Here is a 9,326-nt window from a genome sequence, read left to right on the forward strand (position 1 = left end):
GAGAGCAGGAGAGAGCGCGCATGGACGTAAGGTGTTGTATTGATGCACGTGCGCACGGACGCGGGTGTGCGTGTGTCAGAGAGAGAGAGAGAGAGAGAGAGAGAGAGAGACATTGAGTGAGAGTGACGCTGCTCCATCGGTGCCTGGTACAGTTGGAGTAAACATAAAATGCGCTTATTGTTTTCTTCCTTCTCCGTACTTTTCTCCCCCTGCAGAATTTAATAGAAATAACATCTAATTGTGGTCTATTTAGCAGTTAATTAGTGTCCAGACGCAGTTATCATACAGGCTGCAGATAAACAGTCGTTTCAAAAGAGACGGCACAACAGATGGGCTGCGTTTTTGATTAGTGGGTAGATAGAAGGTTCAGTTTCGAATCTGGTAATATAATTGTTGCCTGTTACTGCCAAGATGAAAGTGTTGCTGTTTCATGGTGGAGCCTTAAATAGCACCACTTTCACTTGCCCTGCGGAGACTGTTAACCAATTAAGGGTGAGATCCAACAAAGATTAGCCATTTAGGAGAGTGGAGTGGAGTATAGCTACAATAATGCTGGTTCGTCAGCAGCCAGCAGGCTGTCTGTGGTGTGAGCTCGCTCAGTCTGTCCTTGCCTTCTGTTACATTTTGAACCAGATATTATAACCCTCGTCTGAGCACATCATCGTCACATGCTCTTTAATCAAATACTTGCAATAACACATAATCGTGGTTAATACTCGTCCTCAAAAGAAGAGCTGCTTTGAAATCTGCATTGGAACACATTTTGTGTCGCAAAACCTCTTCTGCAAAGATGATATCTGTCTGGAGGAAAACTTGTGAGCTACAAAAATATGTACTGTAAAAGAAAAAAGAGTATTTCTTTTTTTTATCCTGTTTCAATTGCGCCATAAATCACACATACATGTATGATTTTTTTTTTTTTGTCAATTTAAAGGTGCAGTATGTAAGAATTTTAATTGAAAACACTATTTATTTATTTTTTACTAAAATTATCAACAGAATATACATGAACAGTTCTGACATTAGGGCATCTGTGTACTGTGTCGCAGAGATATCTACTGAAGTTAGCATGCTAACCAGCTAGCCCTGGTACTGCCTGGTCCAAAGCTCCTGTGCTAGCGATGTAAACACCAACACTTCCCGGATGCTCTGAGCTCCCAGTCTGGACCACTAGCTGTACAGCTAACTGAGCTAACCAGCTAATGGCAGCTACAGTTTGCAGCAGCTAGCGGTGACTGTAGTGATTTGCTGCCCCCTGTTTGTTTTGAATATGAATTGACAGGTGGCTAATTCTTACATGCTGCACCATTTAACAGAAAAAAAATGTAAATCCAAGACAGTTGCAGTTTGCCTTCAAACAAGTGAAATTTGACAAAATATGTAATGAAAGACTACCCACCAAACAGCGTCGGCCCTATATATCAGCTAGCTCCCAATAATACCTTTTTCTGTGCCGAGGTGAAGGCCATGTTTGTGTTGGTGATGCAAAACAAACTGGCTTTCATGACTTGCAAAGTTATCTTTTTTAATTTGACAAACGTGTAATTCTTGTCATAATTCAAACGGGATCAAAAATGCATTTGTCTTTTTCTGAAATAAGGTCCTATGGGGCACATCAGGTGGGGCGTGCCTTCGCTTCTCTCTACAGTAAAAATAATCACATCCACATACAAGTGCATTTATGATTTTGAGTTGAACCTCCTTGTGCTGTTTTTATTCTGCTTCCTCACATGCTTCCCTGTATGATAATCATCCTGCCCTGCATTTGAAATACATTTTTTATAGGCCCTGCTAATATGATCGTGTGCCACAAATCTAAGGTGTAAAGCTCACTGTACATAGCCCATAGGGATAATTTCAGTTCTCTGGGCAGCGTGCTGTGGCGAGATTGGGTTGGCCCTGAAATCAATGGGCTGATCCCTCTCTGTCCAGCTTCCTGGCTTGACATGCTTGACTTTTCATCTCCACGGTCACATAGATTGATGACTTATGACCGAGAATGTATGTTTGCTGACCTCTAGCAAAGTGAGTGACACATAATTAATCCAATCACACAGAAAACTGGGAAAGAACGGTTCGGTATCATTGGGGCTTGACTTCAAATCGCAGTTTGACATTTGAATGGAGGAAGAAAACACTACAAAGACTGTTGAGAGAGATGTGTGAGGGGCAATGGATGGAGTTAACACAATTATCTCACTAGTACACCAGGTTTTGGAGTGTATGGTTGTATAAAATCATGTAGCTGAAGAAGTTTCATGTGTATTAAAGTGTCTCTGGTATTTGATCCTCATTAGCTACAAGGCCCATCAGTCCATTTCCTGTTTTAACAATAATTAAAGCAGAGACATGGACAGGTTGCACAACTCCTCTCAATCAAGGTAGTTCTCATCAATATAAATGACGGGCAAAGACACAAGATGTTGTGTTTCTCTGCTACACGGCTCATGTAGGCCACGGTGTCCTCTTCAGCCCCTCTCACGGTGTCTTGGGTGCGGACCCCTTCTCTCTCCACATCCAACGGCGGGGTCACTACACACTAGAAACAAGCCCCTGAGTGGGCTTCTCTGATACACAGTTAATTAAAATTCATTTCTGAGGATGCATTAGCCATGCCCATCTATTTATGGGCGGCTCTCAAATGCAGCCACTACAAAACAGTGCTCTGTAATTAACCCCACCTAATCAGATAGCGCACTAGTGTTGTGTTCCTATTCGTCCTCAGGCACACAGCCATTGGACAGGGGTTTCACAGAGAGGATGAGCCCATTCTATAGTTCAGAATGGCTAAGCAGATTAAAACCTCATATCAAACATGATATTTACAGGCGAGGCTCAGTGGAGAGTGCTCCTTTTATGTGGAATGGGGAGAGGCTTCAGGGCTGGGCTTTTAAAGCCATGTCCCTTAATTGTATTCTGGCTAAGTGGGATGAATGGTGCTTTTTAATCAGACTACTGACGGGGCTCTGTGTTGTAAAAGTATAGAGATGGTGGCTGATAGTTAAGATGTTGAATGATATGCTTTTAGTCCAGGTTTCCCAGCTTCCAGCAATATTCAAATGCATTCTAGCATTAAGCTGGCACCTGTAAACATCAGTGTGATTTCCCCTGGTGTTACTGCTGCTGTAGCAAACACAGGTTTGGTAAGTAATTGTACAAATCATTTATAGTAATGCCGTGTTTACATTGAGGTTAGTAATGTAACTTATAGGCAGACCTTGTGGGTGTACACTTTGTTTGAAATGCAATTTAATGCTCAGAGAGAAAAGCATTGCCTACTACTTTTCATTCAACAGTGAGACCTACTTTACTTTGTTACTCTGAGATTTAAGGCTCTGCTCCTCCTAGTGGCTGATCACGGCTATTTTCTCCCCTAAGAGTTGTACACAAATGGGACTGATAGCAGAGGTTTAACACATCACATAATAAATTGTAACCGCTTTTTATTCTCTTCCTCGTGGCGCTTCTGAGGAGGTGGGCGGAAAATAGGAATTATCGGAATCTTTTTGATGTAACTTGACAGGCTCAGCATATAGAAAGTAATAGGAATGGTATAAGCCCTGCTGTTCACCTAGTCAATTTGAATTTCATGACCAATCAAATGTAGACAAGGTGTCATTTGGTGGATAGGGAAGAGGGGAGAGTGAATCCCTTTCCCAAACAGTTAATCCAACTTTAATCCTAGTCATTAGGAATTAGACATGCAGAGCTGTCCGGCCGTGCCTCTAAATTACAATCAAACGGTTACCAATTACACAAATTATTGATGGTAGATTCTCTTTTCAACTGCAAATTAAGGCTATTAAGGAAGGCTCCCTTTTAATGCAAAAGTGACTAATTAACCAGCGGATGGGAAATCTGCTGCCCAGATATCAAAAAAGTTCTCAGCACACATTGCAGAAACACAAGGGAACCAATTAGTTTAATTATCAAAACAGCTAATTAAAATTGCACAGTTCCTAATTAGTTCTTTGCTTTTGCCTCTAATTGACAGCATGGAGATAAATGGGCTGCCGATGAAAATGGGGAGAGGAGAAAAACAGGAGAAACTTCGGCGGAATATTTATGCTGACTTTATCTCCGTCTGTGTGGCAGCCCTTGAAAGTGGAAAATTAATGACCTTAATTCCCAAACTGTTTTTCCTCTAACGGTGCTCCCCTCTGTGCTCCTGGTGCACGCTCCTTTGTATGGGCCTGCCACCCTGCCAACTGCTGGAATGGGAAAAAAAGGGGTACTTGGGGGTGGGAAGGAGCCACGATTCTCCTCCTAATGTGACAGCTCCCACCTAACAATGGAGAAAGATGAAAGAATGGAGCAGATGTAACCACTGGGAGCGTTGCATCATGGGACTGCAACTCTGTTGCACTTTCTTTAAAGAGCTTCTGTCATCTACAGGGGCACTAATTTGTCCCATGAAAAAGAGGGAACTCTGCCGGGACAGAGATAAAAGACCTTTGATGGCCCAGAAATACTTTTAATAAGTTTTTATATTTGAATTTTAGATTGATTCATATGATGTCTGACAAGCGAACTTCCCTTGAAACTTTGCTCATATTTGTGGATGTAAGTGGTGTAAGGCCTGAAAACACAACTGAGAACTTTGTTTTGTGTCCTCCAGATTTATTGTTACATTCTCCTCCTTATTGGTATGATCTGTTTAAAGGTCCTTGAAAATAAAGGAGAAAGATAGATCCTGTTAGACAGAAATGCTACACTGGCAAACCTGAACGACACCCATTTACCTCACAACATTCTGTGCACGACTTTGTGTGTGTGTGTGTGTGTGTGTGTGTGTGTGTGTGTGTGTGTGTGTGTGTGTGTGTGTGTGTGTGTGTGTGTGTGTGTTTGTGTGCCCGCTTCTCTGGTGTCTATCCTTCTGGCAGCCATTGTCTCTTTGTCTGTGTTCCTGCAAGGCCAACCTTGTCATGTGTAATCCCGTCCCTCTGCCTGCATGCAAGAGACATGTGGGTCCTCTTGGCACATTAGTAGATAACTATCAACTAATCAGTTTACTTTTGGGACTGCGTTAAAATGTAAATTACATTAATGTTCAAATTATGCATCAAAGTACGCAGATAGGCCAGTCCAGAGGCCGCATAATGCTGAGATCATTCAGTTAGTGCCTTCTACATGCAGTGTTAATGCACTCTGATTTCCCCTGCTCTGGTTCAAATCAAGTGTGATACGTCAGCCAGTTGGTGTCTGGGAAACTGGAGGAGCTTTGTACGAAGTGGAGGAAAAAGCCTTTTTGCAAAGCTCCATTAAAAGGCAGAGGGATGATAGCCGCCTGTTGGATTTCTTTTGTCTAATTCAGTGGAAAGGACTTTCTGCTTCATGTGCATTTTAACGCTTTACTCACCTCTCACTTGAAACGGCGTATAGATATTAATTTGCTTGTAATCTGTGTGAGGGAGAAGAAGATTGCCTCAAGTGCATTCGGCAACATTCAAAATGTGATTTATCTGAACTCATTCTATCCATTTCAAAATAACAGCCTGAAGAGGCAGGTCTGTGCAAAGCCTTGGCCTGGAGGAACTTGCTGCCCATGACTAACAAACACACGTCTAGCGCTAATTGATTGTCTTGTGTTTTATTTATGGTGCAGTAGTAATTAGCGGACAGCATAATGTAAGCCATTCATTAGCACCTGGCCACCGCTATGGATTTCAGTGCTTTGTCTCAGATGCACACATCATTAGGGAGAAACAAAGACTGGAATTTATTAGCACGGCTTCTTATAAATATTCTTAAAGTCAGTGTGCCTTTAAGGAAGAACACAGGCCTGTAAAACTTTTGTCAGCATTTGCTCACTGACTCCATTTGCTGCAGAATATGTTAAGGAAGAGCAGTATAAATTTAATTTTAATTGTTTTGTACACACGCCAGTGAAAAGGAACTGATTGGATACAGTTCAGAGACAGTATATTAATACGTTATTTTCATATGTTAATTGGTTTGCATAATCTCTCCCTTTGCTTGGTTTGGAAGTACCTGGCATTGAGAAGGGGACTGAAGAGAATAGAAGACTCCAATTTACATAAAACCAGCTCCTCTGAACATTAAATAATAATGCATCTGCAAGCTGAAGGTGTGTTCAGTTAGCAGAGAGCACATTTTTATAATTTATAGTCCAGCTGTTTCAGTGCTTTCGAGTCCATTTTCCTCCCTGCCTGCTTTTAATGAAATCTTGTTACTGGAGAATTGACTGGAGTGAATTGAGATTTTAATCCCATTGACGTTCTACCATGGAAATGCACACTGGTGGGAACTTTTAATGGCGGGCCCTGTAATCAGAAGACACTTGTATTCAGCTCCCTACAATAATGAATCTCATCAAATGTTAAAGCCTGGGCCGCATGCGAGGGGCTCAAATTTCAAGGTTTTTGACCATCCCCATTTGAGAAATTCCTCAGGGAGTGTGTGATTACTCAAGTTTAGCAGTTTATTGCCTCATCTTTCAATAGCCACTGAAGCACAAAATTCTCATCTAGGTTGCTCTTTTTTTTCTCCACTTGAAGAACAGGCCAATATAGACTGCAGAACAGCTGCTCAGATCCCGAGGAACTGCTGTTGGCACTGCAATGTTATTAGCTGCCACCATCATTGTCCACTCACTGTGTCATTTAAAGAATGAAAACTAAATTCCGTGACAAAAATCACTGGTGTGATGTTAATTGTGAACGTTGTGTGTTTGTAGCAGTGTTTGTGCCTTCTGACTGCATTATAGCACCCTGCACAGCCTATGTGAAATTGATTTATTCACACTTACAGCACATTGTGCAAGAAAACATATGAGCAAATATTAAAAATTAATGGTGAAATAGAAAGGTACTAATGGATGTATTTGTCTTAAACTTTCATTCCATTACCTCACTTAACCTCTGACATCAGAGCTTTGGTGAAACAATGATTGCGCAGAATATAAAGTTGCCTCTGTGTTTTTGCCCAATTCATGACTGTTATTTTCATTCATTATGACTCTGTGCAAGGACAAACCCTCATCCGGCCTCTTAATGAGGATTATTGTCTGTGTGTGGTACAGGCCCTCAGAATTTTAATTGAATATTTAAAAACATTACTTACTGCTCTAGATTAAATATCAACAGGGCCATCACCATAATTTTTGGCCACCTCAGAGGCTAATTATTGTTGCAGCATAAATTGCAGTTTGCTCTTCATGTTGCGTGCATACACTAGGTTTTACACTCTTCATGGAGCTGCTCAGTTTTCGTCTGATTCCTCTGAAGAACCTCCTCTCTAGAGAAGACTCCAGTGGGTCACATGGGTGCGATGAATGTGATGCTGTTTTATATTTGAATGACTAAATGTGACCTTTGAGATTAGAGGAGGAGTCGCTTCTCAGGGGGCTGAAGAGAGTCCCCGCTGCTATGAAGCTCATGTCCCTTTGATCCCTCTGTAATGAGACTAACACCAGGCGTTGTGGTCACTGAACACATTGACACACCACTGGAGAGCCGACAGCTCTACTGCCTGATACAAGAGGCGGCTGTGTGTGTGCGCATGTGTGTCCTCAGGTACAACAGCGATGTGAGACATGCAATATAGCCACTGGGATTTACTGTTTGGCTATAATACACTGCTTCATGCAGTGATTTGCCGTTAACATACCGTATGAATGATGCATGCAGATACACACAATTTTGTCATGCCAATTAAAGGGAAATCCACCTCATTGTATGTGGATGTCCAATCAGTGTTGATGGTACATGTCATCAGTTGAAGAAATTAATTCCTCAGTGCGTGCTATATTGAGAGAGAAAACTAGCGGAGCTGTGCCGGCAGTGCCGACATGTACCAGGATGCATTGCGTGCAAGACTCTAACGCCCAAGCCAACTGAACAAGCTAGCTGCTGAGTGCTAATCAAAGTTACACAACATTGCCAAGCAAGCTCTATTGTTATCTTTAGGGCATGTCTATCAAATAAATGTACACACAGCAGCAACTCACACAAACATGTCATCGAGGAGCAGAACAAGGTTTGGTATTACAACAAAGCTAACGCTAGCCGCACTAGTGCTGCACTATAAAGTACAAAAAGCAACATGAAAAAATAGTTACTGGCATGTTACCTAATTCTCTCGTTAGCTAATTGGCTTCAAATGAGGCTTAACTTTCACATAGTTTCTCTTGACTGTCCCTCAATTTTACAGCATTAGTCCAACATCGCCCCAGATTGTGGGAGTACTGTAGTCAGACACATGCTAGCACAGAGTTCAACAGGCTAAATTACAAAATGAACAGTAAAGCAACATTTAGAACAACTTGGCACAAATTAGAGCTTTGTCAGTTCGAAGAGGGTCACAGACAGGTGGCATTGATCTTTAGTAAAAAAAATCCACACACACATTCTAGCTTTCCAGCAATCGTGACTAATTTTCCGCAACATTTCCGACCTCTATCCGCTGCATGTCCTCAGTCGATACTCCGGCTGAAATAAACACGACTGAAAATCCACTTCAGCCAAAACATTGTAAAATGTATCCTTGTTTATAACATCTTATGCACTCATATTTTGGGGGTGGGGTTTAAAACAGGGTGTTTCACACATGGAGGTAATACAAGGCTGCAGCACCAGACAGTGAATCTGTCCTTTAACATGCATCATAGGGCAGCACAACTTATGATTACTTATGACACTTCATATTCTCCAAACAAGGAAAATTAAATCAGTAAACAGTGGGATTTAAGCTTCTTTTGTGTTGAGCTAACTAAAGTTTTCGCTTGATGTGATGCCACACATCCGAGTCTGAGGGCACCCTCCCTGGCCTGAACACGACTGTGGTGAAACCCAGTTCTCGGAGACATCTTCAGAGATCCACTGAAGATCAATCATGACTGGACCCGTCCCCACGAGACCCTTAGTAACAGCCACTGATTGCTTTCTGCTGTGCAGGCCGTTAAGTGGAGTCTGGCAATGGGCTCCTGGACAACACTTAACAATCAATCAGAGGGCACAACCACTTCTCATTGCATGCCGGTTCTTCCCCTGCATTACACACAAACAATAATTCAGGTGGACACAAGTGACACTTAAGAATCACGGCCAGAGTATGCCCCATGATTTAGCTGGAGAGGGATATGCCGGACTGTAGACAGAAACTTGAGTTACCGGATTTACATAAACTCACTGATTGAGGACTGTGGAGTTTTGCCCCATTGTCATTCGAACAATACTGTATGGATGTGACTGTATGCATTTGATGTGTGTCCTGTGTCTTATCCTTTGTCTTTGTCTATCGAAGAATACCAGTTGTTTGACTTTGAGAATGGAACAAGACATTATAGCTCACCAATATTTCCCCAG

The sequence above is a fragment of the Pagrus pagrus genome (assembly GCF_965226575.1).
Source record: "Pagrus pagrus genome assembly, chromosome: 1".
NCBI classification, from domain to species: Eukaryota; Metazoa; Chordata; class Actinopteri; order Spariformes; family Sparidae; genus Pagrus; species Pagrus pagrus.